Source organism: Drosophila mojavensis, unplaced genomic scaffold (genome assembly GCF_018153725.1).
Source record: "Drosophila mojavensis isolate 15081-1352.22 unplaced genomic scaffold, ASM1815372v1 contig_16, whole genome shotgun sequence".
Taxonomy (NCBI): domain Eukaryota; kingdom Metazoa; phylum Arthropoda; class Insecta; order Diptera; family Drosophilidae; genus Drosophila; species Drosophila mojavensis.
This window is the reverse complement of record NW_025318693.1, coordinates 3443644-3463827: the sequence shown is the minus strand read 5'-3', so window position 1 is coordinate 3463827 and position 20184 is coordinate 3443644.

The following is a 20184-nucleotide window of genomic DNA, read 5'->3' as shown; positions in this document are numbered from 1 at the left end:
TATAGTGCTTCGTATTTTATGGTAGCGTATGCTGTACATATACAAAATTTATATAAATGTATAAATTTAACAACTGTAATATTCTATGCCACACATTGACTGTTCAAATATCAAGCTTGTTTATTTAATATATCAAATAAACGATGCTCAGTGGTAAGGCTAATTGATATTCCTTTGAGGGCAGCTGCACGTTTGACTTTGCTTTGCATAATTAATACTGCTTGCAACTGCAACTGTCTTGTGGCTGAGCTAAGCGGTTGCGCAAATTGCATATTGAATGTCATTAATAATCAATTGTATTCTATACACACACAAATGTGTGTGTGTGCGTGTGTGCGTGAGAGGGTGGGTGTGTTTCTAGCATGCTTTAATTACGAAAATCGTTGCCTACTTTCGAGCGCCGTCTGCACATGGTTTAAACTTAAGCAAGACGCCATAATATTGTTTACGCTCAGTTTGGTTATTAATGTGACGCCAATCCACTTCAGTTAACACGAAAATCAATTTCCACTGCAATCAATGACAGACATTTGCTGGTTTCAGTGCTGCAACTGCTGCTGCTGCTGCTGCTGCTGCTGCTGCTGCTGCTCCTGCTGCTGCTGCTGCTCCTGCTGCTGCTCCTGCTGCTGCTTGCGCTTTTCATAACTTAAGAATGGGGGAATGTCTTTATTTGCATGTGCATCAATGTACACATTTGAATGTGAGCGACTGTATGACATTCTCTGTGTATGTGTGAAAAATGATGATTTTCGCTTAAAAGAGGAAAATACTCATTTCACATGCGCTGCAATTTCCCCGCTCACTTCAATTATGTAAATTGTATGTATGTCGAAACCAATTCACACTGCTTGCCAGCACAACTCTGTCGGACTGACTCTGAGGGTGTCTCTCTCTCTCTCTGTGTGTGTTTGTGTGTGTGCCTGCCGTGTGCTGTTTGCTATTGTGTGAGCTATCATATTATGCAAGTCGATAGGCTACGCGACGTTCCGTCCGTTCATTTCGTTCCTCAACGTTACCTTCTAAAGAAATACACATGCTCCAGCATTTCCAATCGGCTTGTGCATTTCCATCTGCATTTGCATTTGCATCTGCATCTGCATTCGCATCTGCATCTCCATCGGCAACAGCAACGGTATTAATGTTGTACATGCAATTAACGTGGCTAGCATAACGGCGTCTGTCGACGGTTCTACTCTGAGCCAAACAATTCCAGAATTGGGAGAACCAATGAAAGCAACAACTCGGCCACAAAGTTGAGCAACCAAAAAGACGAACTCATTATAATTTTCTTCCTCCGCTGCTTCGCTTGCTATTCATTAAATTCGTTCCGTTCGTTTGCAGCCCTGAAGTCTGCTCCTCATGTCCCCCTTTAGTAATTTAATTTACATGAGCTTCAGGTCCCGACTCGTCCGTTGCTACAGTCGCTCAAAGTTTTGGCAGTGACATGCGGGACTTAGCCCGGACTTATTTGGGCAGCTTGCTGCCCTTTCTAGTTGTATATTAATTACTAATATGAAAGTTTTTGGGCTGGCTCTTGGCCTGTTTACCGAGGGCGCAGTGGCAAGTGCTTTAAACTTGGCCAAGAAGTGCTAATTCAATCAATGTGCGCAAATATTGCAAATCGAATAAAACTGCGCCCATGGATTACTGTCCGGAATTCCATTATAGCTCTTACCAAAATCGAAATTAATTTAACTTTAATTGGCCCTTTGTCTGGAGCTGTGTCCGTATTTGCTTTGAGTTTGAGTTTTGCGAGCCGACTTAATTGACTGCCACAATGACTGCCAGTCTGGACCGCACAGTGTGGAAGACAGCTTGAGTGGACTTTGAAGCTTGGTCTTGTGGCTATTTGTTTACCAGTCTGGCCGAAGGGTTCTTGTGAAAAGCCAAATTGCACTTAAGTGGGTCAGGCATTGAGGCTTAAATGCACACATATACTAGCTGCATGGCTTGTTGCTTGCTGCCACTGCCCCTCCTGGTCTGCCCCGGGTCAAAATGAGCCGCAGGTTAGAGCAACCCAGTTAGCCCAACTTGAATCGACTCGAATCCTAGAGCTAACTTCCAGTTGGCCGTAAAAACTAAATGTGTGCTAAATTTTTCAAGCTTCAGTGCAGCGCACGTAAAACCGAAATGTTGCATTAAAAAGTTTTGCAGCAAAGGCAACACAGAGAAAAAGAAAGCCATTCAATTTAATTAGAGGCGATTTTTGGCAACTAAAACTCACTTGAGCACTGTTTTTATGTGCCACTTTTATGGTGCAAGCTTCATTCGGCATTTGAAATTGAAATGCGCTACAGTCCCCAGCCTCATTCCAGCCAACTCATGCGGCAGCCGGCATCTGGTATTGGTTTGAATACCCATTGAAATTCAGGCGAAACGCTCCACGGCAAAAAGCGCATCAAAGTAAAAACTTTGCAGCCAGACTAGCAAACATATTGAATGGAAAACAGGTGAGGCCAAGTCAATTTGATGGATCATCAGATGCCAAAAAAAAAAAAAAAAAATAAAAAAAAATATATATATATGTACGAAAAACCCTCATTTTCGTGACTTCAGAAAAGGTCATTGCAGCCCAGAGCCGCCCTGAAGCTATATTTCATATTTTATAAACTGGCAGCTAACATTTCCCATTGATTTGATAAGCCTGGCATGATTTTTGTTTTGCCAGTTCATTATTCGTCTTACAATTTCGTGCGTTGCCGTTTTCACCTTTCATTCTCTTTACGCTTTGCGCCCTGACACGCCCCACAACGCAACGCCTCAAAGTACCATTCACCTTGTGCATTTAGAGATGAGCGTTGAGCTCTCTATTTCGAGTCCTTCAATTTTGATAGTCAATATGTAACGGCATCGAATATATGTTTATATGTATGTATATAGATGATATATTTCTATATTACTTGGAACTTAACTTTTTGGGTATATAATAAAATAATGAGATAAAATAGAGTAAATATATATTTTATATATTTTACAATAAATATATATTTGATATATATTTTAAGGTAATTTTTTTTATTTTTATTTTTTTTTTACTTTTTTATTTTTTACAGTAGACGTATACATGTATTTGTCAGTGTATGAAGTCTTCGTCATTTGATAGAGTTGCCCTTTTGTGGCTGGGCTGCTATTTTGAATACCAATGCTGCGAAAAGTTGGTGGCGTTTCCATTATGAAGACGCAATAAAAAAGTTACTTTATGCGGTGTCTACGTGTGCTGCTCTCTGTCTCGCTCTCTCACAGGCGCACTCTGGCCAGGCGTATCTCTGTGTGGGTGTGCGCTAAGTGCACCTTGTTGCGGCTGCTAAAATGTAGATTTACCTAAACCTTTCACCTGCTAGCTGCTGCTGCTGCTGCTGCTCCTGCTGCTGCTCCTGCTGCTGCTCCTGCTACCTGGCTGACTGCTACTAGCTGGTTGCTTGATATTTGCGTTTGGGTCTCCTCTGTTATTCTGGCATTGACAGCCGGCAGCCGGCAGCAGCTCGTAAAAGGCCCTCACACTCACCTGTGAAATGCAAATGTAACGCCTGCATAGCAATGAAGTTGTGGCCCATCATTTATTGGCAGCCACACACACACATACACACCACCACACACTCACAGAGAGAGTGAATGATGTACTATATGCATTGTATTTGGATTTCAAACAATGGATATTGTATACAAATTGCAGCTGGCATTGCCGGCAGCAACTGCTTAAAGCCATCTACCGCAGACGCCCGACAGGTTAAAGCCACTGACATGATGCTAAGCAGGATGTTACGCTTAGGTGTAATTTTTGCATTTAGTCTTCAATTTGTGCACGAACTGTGCAAAGTTCGGAGTCTTAAATTTTTATTGCACGAAAAGCTGAATCCTTGGTAATTGCTCTCCGGGCGCATATAAAAAGATGTGTAGCCAAGTAAGCAGAAGAAGCTCCCTGGCTCCCCACATGGCTCGGCACGCAAACTATTACAAGCTTGTCTAATGCGCCTTGCCACACATACGGCCGGCTGTATCCATTCCTGTTTTCTTTTTGCTTCTTTTTCCTGGATTTCTGTCTTGTTCTTCTTGTTTGCTTGTTTGCTTTTTTGCTTTTTGAAGAGCCCCTTGATAGCTCGTTGCGCAGTCACCAGCCAGCCAGCCAAGCAGCCAGCCAGATAGCGGTGTTGGCGTTGAGCCGGAGCTAACAGTAATCTGTGCGCCGTGTGCTGCAGCAGCAGGTGTTAACTGGTGGCCGGTCCAGGTGTACTCAAACATTTGTTTACCTCCCAGTTGCCAGGCAGCTCGACTGTCTGAATTAAGCGCCTTTACTGCCCCTGGCCAAGTTGGTGGCAACTTTTGTCCTAATTGCTAACGAATTTGAGAGCGGCATTCAATAAAGTGCGAGTGCTCGTGCTCCTCCTGCTCATGCTCTTAAACTTCAACAGCCAGTTCATAATTCAAGCAGCAACTTTTGGCTACAATTGTGAATTGACAAGCTTATTAATCGCCTAATCGGCTTGCAAAGTTTCATGTAAATCGACTGAATTAAGACATGCCATGGGGGTCATGGAGGCCATGGGCGCTGCTTGTCCTGGGAATTGCCAGGGGGGGCAGAAAACTTTTCGCTTTCGCAGACTGGCAAAAACTTTTCGATAATTGCGCTCGAATGGCCCTTGACTAAAAGGGTTGCCTCCCCATTCAGGGGCCAGCATTTGCTTGAACTTGGAACTCGGAGCAATCCGTCGTTTGCCTTTGTGGCTGGCTGGCTGGCAACTGTGCCAAATTGTTTTCATTTCGGGGCTTAGCTTTAATGAAGGGCCAGCCAAGAAAAAAAGGCTAATGACTAAAGCACAATGGACTGATGCTCACTGGGCAACTATGCTGATCTGGACTCTGTACTCGACTCTCGACTCTCAGCCAGTTAACTTCTAGCCAGAACGTCTATCGCCCTCTAATCACAACGTTCGTTTGCATTTCACAATCCCATAAATAGGAATAAAGCGAAACTCAATGCGGCTGCCAGCTGCTTCATTCCAATCAGCACAAGCCAACAGCGGTTGCTATCCGGAGTCCGGACCGGGGCTATCTGGTGGGAATTAATTTTCGTGCTTGTTTTTCTGTTTACCAAGTCGAATATTATTTTGGCGTTAGCTAAACCAGCTCCGAGCGGACTCGTTATAGGTGGCCAGCACAGCTTTTCGTTTAGTTTTCAGCTTAAACTTCACTTTTTATGGCCCATAGCCAAGTAAGCACAGCAAGGACTGTAAAGACTGTAAGGACTGCAAGGACCACAGCCAGTAAATAGATAACATTAGCGACTGTATACACAAGTTTTTTCGTTTGTTTTGGACCACTGCAAGTTTATGAGGCTGGCGCACGAGTTGCGACCCGCCTGGACAATCCGGCTACCCGACAAGCCATTGTCAACGTCGGAGTGTCGAGATAATTTGCCCAGATTATAGCGCGTGGCATCTATAATTTGGCATATCTCTGCGAGCATTTGTGCATCTGTTTGAACAGCAAGCAGCGTATTCTGAAACACAGTTCAATTGCCTACTTGTTGCTCTTCGTTCGCTCATCAGGGTCTGGTATCCAATAAGAAGGCAATGGAAATTCGGCCTGCAATGCCAATTTAGTTATTTATTGTTTCAGCCCAGCCCAATATATTTTCAATTTCAAGTTTTAAGTCCCAGAAGCAAAAAAACAAAAACAAAAAAAAAAAAAAAAAAAAGGAAGAGACAGAACGAGACAGCAAATCAAAATAAAATATGCGAATGCTCTACTCTCAAATTGTGCCCAGTCCACGAAATAAATATTCCACAAGTTGGCTCGCATTGCTGGGAACTTCTGATGTTGCTGGCACTTTTGCTTTTGCTGTTCGATGCTCACCTGAAACATTTTTGGGTAAACTTTTCGACAGTTTGTTATGTAAACTTTGGCTCAAGGGCTGTTTTGGCCAGCTGTGAGCCTGACTGCGACTCATGCCCATCCTTCAGGCGCATTCATTTGCTATTATTTGCTAGCAAAAAAAAAAAAAAAAAAAAACGAACAAGAGCATATTGTTTCTTTAGAAGTGGGCTAGTCCTCTGACTCCCTCAAATGAATAGTTTTTTGTTGTTTTTGTTTTCAATCCTCAATTTAAACTGCTCTAAATAGCTTTGATACGTATGGATAGCTGCCCATTTAAAACTCAAGTGATTTCCCGTAGTATTCAGGATTATGTTATAAGAGTATTGAGTATGAATCGAACGAGAGCTGCTTCCCATGGACCCAGGGGCATAAACAGTACCGCTAATCAACTCGATTATGAGGTTCACTGTTTGCATTCGCGATTATGGAAATGTGTGCGTGAAAAGCCACAATATGCTAATATGCTAATAAGCCTTGGCGAGCAGTTTAATAAACATATAAGCAGCATACCGTTGCACACACACACGCACGCACACACGCACACGATTACTGTTACAGCCAGTGAATGTGTGAACAAATATTTGCTAGGCCACAAAATCATTGCGCAAATATGCAAACTATGCGCGACAATGAAACATTTTGCAAAACAGTTGCAAAACTTTATGTATATCCATTTGCACGGCACAACGCGTCGCAAATAAACGGCCAAATGCAAATAAAAAAGGAAAACAAGAGAGAAAGAGAAAGAGAGAGAGAGAAAGAGAGAGAGAGATGCCAAGAGAGAGTCGGCGTTTAAATATAAGAGACTCAGCGACCTTTGCATGCCCTTCAACTTATCGAGTAATGAAAAACAACAAAGCCATTTATTTTAATAAATGTTTTAAATATTTATTAAAGCTATGTGAAAGAACAGCTATGAAAGGCGGAAAAGATTTAAATAAAATGCAAATTCCTTAAATATAATAAACAAACAAACATATTTCCCTGATTTCGCATTTTCAATGGGTTTTGGGTGTGTGAAAAAATTAAGAACATCTGAAAGTTTGCATTCAACATGCAAATGCTCTGTAAAAAAGTTCTATGATGTATCGTTAAATAATAAATAATTATAATAAATATATGAAATAAAAACAAAATAAAGAAAAAATAAAAAATAAAAATAAATAAAAATTTATAAATATATTGTAATATATGAAAAATTTCTTTTATATATTAATTTCGTTTATCTTAAGAAAAAATAATACATAGTACAAATAAAATCTATAAATATTATAAACAATAAGAAATCTAATTTCCCCAAGAAATGGAGGTAGGTAAGTGAATTATGATATTTATGCTACAATTATTCAGTTAATTTCAGCTTAAGTGATTCAATGAATTACATATATCATTTTATTTTTATTTTATTTTTTTTTTTTTAATTTTATAAAGCTATTCAAATTTACTTATATTTAGAAGATTCTGTCTTGCTCTTCATGGTTTAAAGATATTTAAAAATTGTTAATAGTAATATAGCCTTTCCTGTTATAAATATATAATCAACTTCTTGATAGAATAAATGCTCTCCATATGCGCATAGGTATACAGCATTTTAATAGTCCCCGCTATTCCCATGTATTTACCATCATATATGTATATATATAGTATGCGTCACAAATCGGATCAAAACATTTTCAGGCCCATTACAAGGCTTGCAAAACGATTTGTTGCATTATGGTTATGGTTATGCGGCCTCCATGCTGCTTTATGTTTATTTAAATTTATTTTTGTGCGGCGGCGAAAGTTGTAACAGCTAAAATCAACAATAGTTACAACAGTTTTTTGTTGCACAACCGCAATTGTTGCAACAGTGCAGAGTGACAGAAAAGTAAGAGCAACAGCGGTTGCAGCAACAACAACAAATGGCAAAAGTTTAAAGTTTTTGCATGTCCCTAGCTTATTTTATTTTATTTTATTATTTTTTTTTTTTTTTAGCTGCTCGACATTCGTGTTGAAGAGCTGTGGAGAACCTTTGTGTGGCTGTTGATGCATAACCTTTGAATTTCCAAAAAATAATGCGTGTGCATTTGGTGGGAGATTCGGCAACAGTTTCTCCGATGATTCGCTGAGCGGGGGGCGGGGGACACGAAGGCGAAACTCAATTTTGACTTAGATAAATCAGAGCCCTGCGGCCAACTGGGCGAGAGACAGAGAAGGGGGCAGTGAGATTAGAAGAGAGATTGCCAGTTTGATTAAAGATGGAATGTGCCAAAGGCGAATTTAAATAAATAATTTAGCATGTGTTGGCTTTTAATTAAAAGGCATCTTGCGACTAACCAAAGCCCTTAGTCAAGCAGTCGGTTCATTGCCCAGTTTTGGCCTAACTTAAGTGTGATTAATGGGGAGCGGGCTGTTAGATTAATACCTGACACGCCCACGCACACAGGTTCTCACCCAGACTCACCGGAATCTGTGTGTATGTGTACCTATGTGTGTGTGTGTGGGCTTTTGGCAATCAAAAGTCGGCAGTCCTTTGGTGGCAAGCAAAGGGGTTTCAATTTGATTTAATGATGCCAGAACAAATTCAACGCGTTAGCGACACCGAGCTGGGACACAAAAGTCAATTCCATCAAGTTCCGGATGCTGCATTGAATAACAACTAGTTCGGGAATGGCCAGCGCCAGCAATGCCACTGGGACGTAGCCCACTTAAACTTTTGCGGCGTCGTCGACTGCGACGGATGCTGCGTCTCACAGACGCCCATGGCAAGGTTTTCATGTCAGCGTAAATTTCCGTTTCAGTGCCACAAGTTGCCTTTACCCACACACACACAGACACACACACACAGTTAGATGATACATCTGTATGTGTGTTTTTGTCCTGCAGGTGGTAGACTGTCAATGACTTCATGCATAATAATGAGCTAGAGTGTCCTGCTCGTCCCGCTAACCCTGCCGAGCGCCTCGGGCCAGCAAATCCTTTCGTCCACATTCCTATGGCGTTTAAGTTTGGATTTGTTGTACGACATTGCTTGTTGAACATATAGACAAGGCTTAAATGCAGCCAACGGCAGAGCCGTTGATCATATTATTTGCAATGTTTTCTCAGCATTTTCCGAAAATGTTTTTCTTTCGGTCTAATATTTGCTTTGCAATGCATAACTTTATTATTCCTTCGCCAGCTGCTGCAGTTCCAAAGTTAGTTGATCGAATTAATTCGCCTGAATTTGGACTCTGTTGCATTTCGCAATCAATTTCAATTAAATTCCACACACAGTTGTCAGTCATTCAAAGGCTTTTCCATGCAATCTAAAATGCATTTGTGCACTCTAACATATCCATCTATTATCAGGAGCTTGGCTTATTTGATTAAATGCCAAACACATTTTCTATGCACAATTAAATCCCATGGCCTGACGAAATAATAAATTCACATTTATGACACAAAGAGAAATAATATATCACAATTCGCATGCAGCAAGGATTGGGTTGAAACATCTCCATTCTTTTTAATATATTTATTGTGCTCTTTGAGAGATTTGTTTCTTTTTGTTTTGTGTTTGTATTTTGTTAATCAAATGGAATTCAATTTATGTGTATTTTATTGAGCTGTGTGGAGAGGCAACCCACGCAAATTGTCTCACAATTGGAATTAATGAACAGTTTAATCAAATTTTCTCCACCGAATCACGTTCATTAATTTTGTACGCAATCATTATGGTGCTCCATCTTCGGAATGTTTTCGCCTTCGCCATCGCCATCGCCTTTGTGTCCTTTGTGTCCGGTTTACCAAACAAAATACGCACAATCAAGCGAATAGGGCGCAAATTACTTTTCATTACAAGTGTAGAATAATCCGGGCCTGACCAGCGTGGCAAGTGTCAAGTGCCGTATCCGGCTCAGCTCTGCCATTTAAGCACAACTTCATCATCATTAGTAAGTGCTACTATGATGTTAACATGCCAGCTCATGATTGAGTAGAACATATCCTCTATGCAGTACATTTTAATAATGTGTATGTAATACCTATATATGTGATGTTTATAGAGTAGAATCCGGTTATAACGACTCCGCTTATAGCGTCTGTACGGTTATAGCGACGAAAACTCACTTTTAATGAGCAAACTCATACAGCTATAGAGCTTTCCGGGTATAACGACGTTCCCTTGAGTGTCGTTATAATCGATGGATATCTCAAATATGGACAGCCCTGTACTTCGATTACAGATTAGTGCCGAAACACCCTTTTACCAATGTTTCTGTGATGCAGGGTATAGCTAAGCATTAATGCTCAGGATAAATTGAACTAGAATGATCGATAGATGCGGCATGTCGTCATCAAATATCTAAAGCTCAACTAACAACAAGATATGACCTATGCATATGAATACCTCTTTCAGCTTATGACATACATGGCCCAGCCTACCCAATGGTTATACAATTTAATGGGTGTAGGGTATGGAAAGGCTCTCATAATGCTGATTATGGCGCATAAATACAATCAAACGCACACCAAATATGATAGCTATCGTATGTGGCAGTGGCTGTGCCTTGACTCCTTGACTCCTGCACGAGTTCGACTCCTGCTGTGTAATGAAATCATATTGAGTGTAGATTAAATGGCGGCACGTCGTCATGATGCCGTATAAAAGTCCATTAGATGCGGAAATGTGTGCAGATCTACAACTGTGTGTGCATGTTTGAGTGTGTGTCTGTGTGAGTGTGTGTCTGTGTGAGTGTAAGAGCGACAGGGCTTGGCAATTATCACAGCAGCTAGCGCTCAACAGGGCAGCATTAGTTCACCTTTTATGCAACTGGCAGCACTCAAGCAAACGCTACAAGTTGATTATACTTTTGACTTCGATATGCGCCCCGGTGCTCGCACTCAAGTAATTACACACTCTACTTTCATATGCACTTAACCCAAATTTTGTTAATTTTCTGCAAAATGCTATAGTCCTGCTGCCGGCTGCTTGTCATGGGCACTATTTAAGGGCGGCTGATGAATGAAAATGAGCCCCCAATCAGAGGTGGCTTTCTTAAATCTGCTCTTAATTTGGGGCGGCGTCCACAGTCGCAAGCTGTCTCAAGTGGCGACGGCGGGACAGACTGCACAGCTGACATTCATTGCTGCGACAGGAGACTCGGAAACTTCGCCTATCAAAGGCCGCTGCTGTTCAACAGATAAGCTCCACATGAAGGAGGGGGACAATGGGCCGGCGGATGGCTTGCAACTTTGAATCAACTGCACTCGGCTTCCGAATGGAGATGCTCCATGGGATCTGCATGCGATATGCGGCATGCGGCATGCGGCATGCGGCATGCGGTATGCGACTGACTTGACAAAGTTTCAGTGCCTGTGGATTGTGGCACGCCCATAAGTCATTCATGGATGCAACTGAAAAGTATTTCGGGCGTGCGACAAACAACTATCACAATTTTTGTAGAACTTTTCGCTGCAATAATTTATGAATCAACACCGAGTAGATGCGTGAAATGCATGTAATTACGGTGCAAAAAACTTTTCGAAAGTGCCACGCCCTCTAATTACAAGCGCCAGCGAATTGTGTCATAAAGTTTTCGCCAAGTCTGAGCGTGCACGACTCTATTGTCTGTCAATGGAGATGCCTCCTGCTCGATGGCGTCGCTAATGCGTCCCTAATGATATGTTACGTATACGCAGCGTGGGCAGCAATAACTCAAAACCCCAGACTCGTAAGCCAATTTTCGTTGATTTAGTTTATCATCAGCATCAGCATCCGCATTGGCAACAATACAAATGCCAAATGCCTGTGCGTCACTTATTCCCACACGTCTGCCGCATCCCGGTCTGTATCAATTCTCCTGCCCGCAGTTCAACTTACCGAATCGCACAAGCAATTTGATTTATTGGCTCAAATTGCCTTACATTACATTATCGCTCTGAGTTCCACTATACTTAACGGCAGCCCGTGTATGTTTGCTCTGTGCGTTGCCTGATAAGTTGTCAAATGCTTTACCTTCAGGCATTTCACCCCACCTCTGTATCTCTGCTGCTCTGCTTCTCGGCTCCTTCGCCTTCATTCTGCCCTCTCTTATGCTCGAGCTGTCAGTGCATTTTTCAATTATTTAATGGACAACTGTCGCTTGAAGAGATTCCGCTGCACTGCGAGTGTTTTGCCAAGAACTTCCAAATGACTTGATTCAATTTCATTTGCATTAAGCTGCTGCTGGACCCCCACCTCATCAGATCAGATCAAACATTGACAAATGGCTGAAGAAATATTTGAAATAAGTGCAAATAAGTAAAAAGCATTTGCTTTAAAGCATTAAATTCAATTCGAGTCCAGCAGCTGATGCTGCTCTCTCTCTTTCTCTCTCTCTCCCTCTCTCTCTCCCTCTCTCTCTCCCTCCCACTCAACGCTCTGCAGCTACGCGCAGCGTGTGAAACCTAAAACGCCCACAAAGTGGACCTTTCTGGGTGACCCAATCTGACACCGAATTAGGGACAGGTGTCAGCTGGAGATGGGGCGATAGGTGCGATAGGGCGTCGTGGCAGATGCGCTTGATTTAGGGTATGTTTTGTATCCAATCGTGCGCATTTCTTTGCTTCTTAATTCACATTCAAATTCAAATTAGAATCCTGATTCAGATTCAGATTCCAGCAAGTGCCTCGTAATTATGTTATCTATGCAGCATCTGACTAACTTTAATTAAAATGCCGCCAAGCCAATGAATTTATATTACAAGCCAAAAATTTTCCATCAGTTCAAAGGGATCCGTAATTGTTTTTAACTGTGCAGTGAATATTCGTATTTTTGCAAATAGCTTAATTATATTTTATACGTCTGTTATTTATTATTAAATTATTCAGATTTAATTTTTGACTTAACTAACTCGGTGTTATTTTTAGTTTTTATATTCTTTTAAATAAAGTTTAATTTTTAATATTATCAATATTTTTATTTTTATAATGCGATTACTAAAATACATTTTTTTTTTTTTTTTTCAAGTAAATATTTTATTTGTCTTTTTTTTTTAATTTTTATTAAAGCATTATAAATAAGAAAAAAGTATATAAACTACATTTTGTTTTTTTACAGTAAATATATATTTTTTTCATTAATTAATTTAATTTTGTTTCAAATACAATTCGAAAATATATTAATAATTTATAAACATATCCTATAATAAAAAGAATTCTAAACTTTAATGCATAAATTTAGGACCATATGGCTTATCAAACGATAACTTTATCATGTTTTTTTTTTTTCAAATATAAAGCTTTAGTTGCATAAACTAATTATATATGCATATTCAATTCAGAAGCAAAAGCTTAAACATATTTATAAAATGGAATACTATAATCATCAAATATTTATGTTTGGAAATTTTTCCCAGAAATAAACTTTTAACTAAAACTTATTTCTTAGCTAATGGATATTTGCTGCACGTTGCACATTCTCAGTATTCGCACCTCTCCCACTCATAAATTTCACCAAAAATGCAAAAAGCAAATCCTTTCGAGCCCTGCTCTCAACCGTTGGCATAAAGGGAATTCGCAAGCAACATGAAGAGATTCGCAGAAATAATGCAGTCTTTGTGGCTTTGCTCAGGCAACATTTTTGTGGCGCTGGCATAGTCGGAGAGCTCGAGCACACAGGTTTCCACTATGCAAAAGAGGGCCGAGATGCAGAGTGTGTCCAGCCACAGGATCTTTTTGAGCGGCTAGTTATTACAACGATGCTCTATTAATTAATTATGGCCATCTGCTGCTGTGGCTTTGTGCCAAAGCCGTTTCATAATGGAAGCCGATAAATTCAAGTCTGAATCTTTTGTTTCTGCTTGCTTTGCTCTTAAAGAGCGCCGGCCACCTGGTTAGTGCCAATTAAGTTTCGGCACGTATCTTGCATGTATGCGAAAAGTTTTCGCACCAAATGAAGCGAGGGTCAAGCCAACCGGCGCTCTTCACGGCCATGGCCAACAAAACTGTGGCGCCTCCGGCCATCGGCCGGGTCATAAGTTGAAAGGTTGAGTCGACATCAGGAAGTTCATTAAATAACTTTTTTCTTTCGCAGTTTGTTAACGATGGGTGAGCCGCTATTAAACTCTGACCAGCCACATCCCGTAACGTAAGCCGATTCCACTGTCCCTTGAGTTCAGGAATTTTTCATACAGTTTTCTGTATGCCGTACGAAAAAGAAGAATTCATGAATTCGTTTTGATTTGTTTTTAGCTAAAGCATCGATATTTCAATTTGCTCAAAATGGCATAGAATGCAAAAAAAAAAAAAAAAATGGAAAAATATCAAACAGCCTGACACAATTGGAAAAATGCAACCAATAAAACTAGTTCTGCACTTTGTTGATGGAATATTCAGGTAAACGGGTATATACTGGGTTTATTAACCTACAGCAAGTATGAATAAATATAATAAAAGAATTACTAAAAAAGTGTCTTGATTGAAGGGGTATCGACTCTTCAGTGAATTCTCTCTTCGCCATTTGATATCAATATATTGCAGCTATTTCGCCCACTTCAAATAGTGCGGCATATACAGCCAGGGATAGTTGTTGGCAAATATTGCAAGTCAATTGCTGTAACAAAGTTATTTGCGACATGCAATATGCGCACAGCAGTTGGCAAATAGAGAGGCTTCAGCAATGTGTGTGGGGGGTGGGATGGTGGGTTGGCATGGTGGCCCACCAGGCATAGGACAGTCTAAAAGCTTTTTCACCTTTCATGCTGTTGACCGCATGAGCAATGAGGCCTGAGTGGTCAGCGAGATGACCAGCCGGATTTTGGGACTCGCTGCTTGGTCAGGCGGGCGCCATTACGAGCTGGCCATAATGAAGGCCGCAGCAAACTTGAAAATGCTGATTGAAAATCAATTGAAAGCAATCACGATGCACTCACTGCAGGGCTGCTTTATGGGCGTGTCTAATGTGCACTGGCGCAGCTGGAGCTTGGAGCATTCCGTTAACGCAGTTTAGCCAGAGTCACAGCCAGTGCACTGCTCACCCACTTAAAGCCCGGCCCTGACAGTTGTTGCAGGCAGCGCAGTTGCTCTCGTGTTGCATTTAATGTTGCTGCTTGTAATTCCGCATGTTCAACAATGCACTAACATGCAACATTGTTGTAAGCATTAGTTTCCAAATTTGTTATGCAACAAGACGGCAAAAAGGGCATGCAAATATTTGTACTTTTGCAGCAGCCGTGGGCGTATACGAGGGCGTGGGCGTGTGTGGGGGATGTATGCAGATGTATGCAACGCACATCAAACTCGCACAGATGACACTTTATGCAAATACATTCAAAATTAGTTTCCATTTGGTTATTGCAGTTTTATTTTATTTCACTTTTTCTCAGAATGCGCAATGGCAGCCAGCATAAGTCCAAGTGATTACAGCTTGGCATTTATTTCCGGCAAATACTATAGATGAACAATAGGGTTTGTCATAAAGTTTTCAATTGGATTCATTTGCTGCAGCTATTCGACTCAAATTAATTATTAATCTTCTCAAATGGCCAGTGAGCTATTAGCATTTCTACAGATTTCTGCATAGCTCGATTGCATAACAAACTTGTAACAATGGCATCCAATTGAGATGAGATTGCCAAAGCTAAAATGCAATTCATTTATGGTTTCATGCTGAGAGCCAGAAAACGTGTGACTCGTAACATGCAAATGATGCAGTTTAAAATTCTCTACATTTCATAGAGAATTTAAATTTCATATAGATATATTTCAAATTTATATTTATACCCTGAACCCATTGAAAATGGGAAATCAGGGTATGATGGTTTTGTGAAAAAGTATGTAACGGGCGGAAGGAATCATCGCAGACCCCATAAAGTGTATATATTCAGCTGAGACGATATTGCTCTGTCCGTCTGTCCGTCCGTATGAGTGCGTCGATCTCAGAAGTTATAAGAGCTAGAGAGCTGAAATTTGGCATGCATACTCGTGTGTACTATACGCAGTACAAGTTTATCATATTTTTTCGATAACTTATCCGATAAGTTTTTATCAACCACTTTTAGACCTGGAGGCTTCAAATTTCCTTTTATATACAGTTGATTGATACAAAGATACGATAATTTTCAGATTTTGGATACCACGCCCCCATCGCCCCCAATTTGTAAAATACGCATTTCAAGTACTAGAGACTTGTGCTTTGGAATGTATACACATTTTTACCATATAATTACGCTCTGAAAGATCATTAAGATCGTATGTCTACAAAAGAAATTATAAATTATAAATTATAAATAAATTCTCATAATATTTCCCACACTGCAGCGCAGCCCAAGCGCAGTCGCTGCTAGCTGCGCAGTTGGCAGAGCGCGTGATTATGCGTGCGTGTGTATGCATGTGTGCATAAAAGAAGTGCAGAATGAGTAGAATATCAGCTTAGAGGGTTCAGGGTATCTCCTAGTCGAGCAGTCTCGACTGAAGCCTTCTTACTTGTTCAATTTAATATTAATAAATAATTTTCCTGCAAATAAAACATTTTGTAGAAGCTTCAATTTAACAAACGGATGCTCTCGCTAGCCCTCCTGCACAATAGACCACAGTGAAGCCCACAGTGCACTGCAGTGGCAGCTGACTCCGATTAAGTTATTTCGCAAGTCTCCCCGTCTATGGATGCTTATCCTGATCCAATTGAAGGACTGACGTACATAGCTATTAAATAATGTGCACGCCAAGCATATCAAGCTGTGTTATTTCACATGCAGTCAGCTATGCAGACCTCAACGCATACCTCAAAAGGTATTTACACAGTTTCCACAGCAGCTGCACGAAAATTCTAATTAAGTCATGGGATCTACTGCTGCACCTGCTCGTGCTGCTGCTGCCACATCCAGCGGCCCTTTGTGTTGCAACATTTTTGGTTTAGGCAATGAAACATTCTTCATTATATAGTCGCCGCGAGAATAAAGCACAGCACCAACTATGAAAAGGCCAAAGGCGACCCGGCGACCCAGCAGAACGCAACAGTTCGTAACTGGCGCAGATTTGATAGCGCTGCGGCCAGCTGCATTTTGGAGCAGCAAGTTTTGATGTTTGGTGCCCTGGACTGCACTGGACACGCCGCGCTGTGCCCTGTCACATCTCAGCCTGCGTGGCTGACGAGCCCACAGGCCAAAGCTTACAGCACGCGGCGCTCTCGACGCTTTTTGTGCCGCGTCGCTTTTGTTCGCCCGCTTTGACTTTGTTGTGCTTTGTTGTGTTGTCGGCGCGGCTAATTAAAATTTTTGTAAATGTAATATGTAGGCAACTTTCAGCGTTTTTCTGATTGCCTGAATAAATTTAACCTGGCCATGTTGCTGTTCACCTCGTCCGGTCCTGTGCGCATTAAATTCGCGGAGCAGTTAACGCATTAATGTTTAGAAGCGGCCTTTTGTGCTTGTGCAGAGGGCCAAGAACGGTTTGGGCCACAGATATGAGGTAAACGGCCAGCATGATTTTTCTTCTCGTCCTGCCTGGAGGCAAACGACCTTGTGCCGTTCCAGACAGCCGAGTGCGGCGCAATTAGCTGCACAACTTGGCCCTAAGATTAATGGCGCTTTTTGGCCAAGTCCTTTGACTTACCGCTGCCTTATTGACTATCGCACCACACCGCCGCTCGTCGTGTAGCCGGTGTCAATAAAACGCTTGTTCTTGCGTAAATAAAAATAATAAATGATGCCGCCGCACCGCCGCATCGTCAGACTGCCAGACCGTCACAGCCGGCCAGTAATTAAGCGCATAAATTTTATGACAACTGACAATTGCACACTTCGCAGCCAGCGCTTAACGACATGGAAACTGTTCAAGTCTCAGCGACGAAGGTTAAAGAATAAAACTAGACATTTTAGTAGGCCAAATTTAGATCTACAGTAAGCAATAGAGAATCATAATATAATATTAGTTAATCACTTTACCACTTTCAATTGGTTTATGGTATATATAATTTGGAGTCCTTCGAAGAAAAAAATAATAATTATTATTATATGTATTCAATCGAATCAAATTGAATTCGTGATAAAGATTAATTTACTCCATATACAAACATATATAATAGTATACATAGATTTGATTGGCTCTACTTCTACTTCTTTGTACTTACTTTGTACTCAGAAGTTCTTTTGTTAAGTTAATTCTTCTTTCTTCTTCTGTTAATAAAATATTTGCTTTCAGCTCATCTTAGGGAGGTCACTCGCAGTACTCAGATCCACAATTCGCCTATCATATATTTTCTGATTTCGTTCCTCTCTTGTAATTTTCTCTCTTTACTTTTTTAGCTTTCTTCTAGTTGTTTGTTCATATTTTACCCTGAATTTTATACCTTGAACCAATTAAAACCGAATTTTTCGATAACTATTTTGATAGGTGAATTAACTTTAGCTCATCTGCTTCAAAAGAAAATAATATAAATTTAGAATTTAATATTTCGGCATATTATTATAATTTTTTTCTATTATATTTTATTTTAATAATAATATTATATTTTATAATAATAACATTTCTTTTTTTTTTTATTAATTATGATATATTGTATTATATATTATCAGCTATTAAATTCTTTATATTTTAATATTTTATATTTAATGATCTTATAGTATTTATAACTGTCTCCTTTTCATTGATAATTATAAGTGGATTTTATTAAATTTTTATTTTTAAATATTATTATTATCATTATTATTATTTTTTAAATTAGTTGGTTGCATGTGGCAAGTTTCCTTGTCCGAGCTTGCAGCTGTTGGCTGAAGTGTTTGCCGCTGTGCTCGACCAAGCAGTAAATATGGTTATGTTTTGTGCTTTGAGGCGCTTGTGACATGCACATGGAGGCCGTGTTGGCCGGACGGAAGAGCCAACCCGTTCGTGCTCCCATTTGGCCCAGTGCGCCCCAACGTGCCCCAACTGCCCTCGGCCACTCAGCGGAGGTCCTCAATTGTCAATTGAGCGCACGTGCTGCCGGCGTTGCCGTCGCTGCCTCGGGCTGATTGGCAGCCTAATGGGGCGCCGGCAGGCCGGAAAACAGAATCAGCTCGAATCAGGGGTCATATCAGCCGATTAACACTTTCAATGCTTAATGGAAAGGTTGGCGACTTCCAAGTGCTTGGCCATTTATTCGATTTAGCTGCGCATTTAAGTTCTATCGATTGTAATTTCAGTTAAAGCATTTGCAATTCAGACGGAGGACAGATTGAGATGCTTTTGCCATTGCGGGTAATTTTCTATAATTTGCCACGATGCACGTGCACATAAAACGCACTGCGCGTTGCCTAAGGTGGAGGCGGGCATAAATAATTGCGGCTGACAGGTTGATAAATGAGTTTTCAGCCAAGTTAATGAAACTAAAACCTGGTTGGTACATGAGCTGCCAGCCAGCTTGTCCAATGCCCTGTAGCTCTGGCTGGAACGCGCTTTTAAATTAAGATAATGCATCGAGCTGCGCCACAGTGCGTATGAGTAACGTAATTTCCGGAACCAGCCCCACGTCATGGCATAGCCGCGCGCAGCACTCCCATAGGATATGGCAAGCTTTTAGCAACAGTTTTCCAGCTAATGCGACTGATAAGCGCACATAAAATATTCGCAGCCATTAGCGAGTTGCATTTGCGCATTTTTCAACCGAACTCTCGCGCACTGAAAATGTTTTTCCCCATTTTCTTTTTTTTTTTTGCCTTGCTCGACCCATTCCAATGGTCCATAACGCACGGCTCTGGCCAATTGGCAGCAGCGCTCGCTGCTGTTCCCAGTCGTATAGTGACAAAACGCTTAGGTCTGGAAAAGTTTCGAAAAACTGAAGCGGCGAACAGCGCAAAGGAATGCGCCAGACGTAAGAGTTTCCTAGAGCTAGCAAATACCCTATGAACAGCTAAGATCTGTTTAGTTAATTTAAATATTATTTCATTTGTATTGAAGTTTATTTATTTTTTTTTTTTATTTTATTATTTTAACTAAACCAATTTGGGTTTCATTTAAACATATATAAATATGTATATCAGCCAATGCAAAAATCTTTTCTCTAAGAGCTTCTTAGGCCTAGCAGCTCTCTGTACAACCCACGTCTATCCCATTATCGAAAATCTGTTGACATGGTTTCTTTTCTTTGGCTTCAACTAATATACTTCTACAGTGCTATAATACTCTTTTATTTTTAGCATATTTCTGGTGGCCGTAAAACATTTTTAGAGAGTGCGCGCAAATTCTGCCACGCCCCCATTTTTAGCTGCAGTTTATGTGGGTCCACAAATCCGATTTCATTATGCAAAACGTGCGGCGAATAAAAATTAGATTTAGCTGTTGAGCAACGGCCACATAAATGCAGACGGAAAGACGAAGTTGTCATTAGCGGCT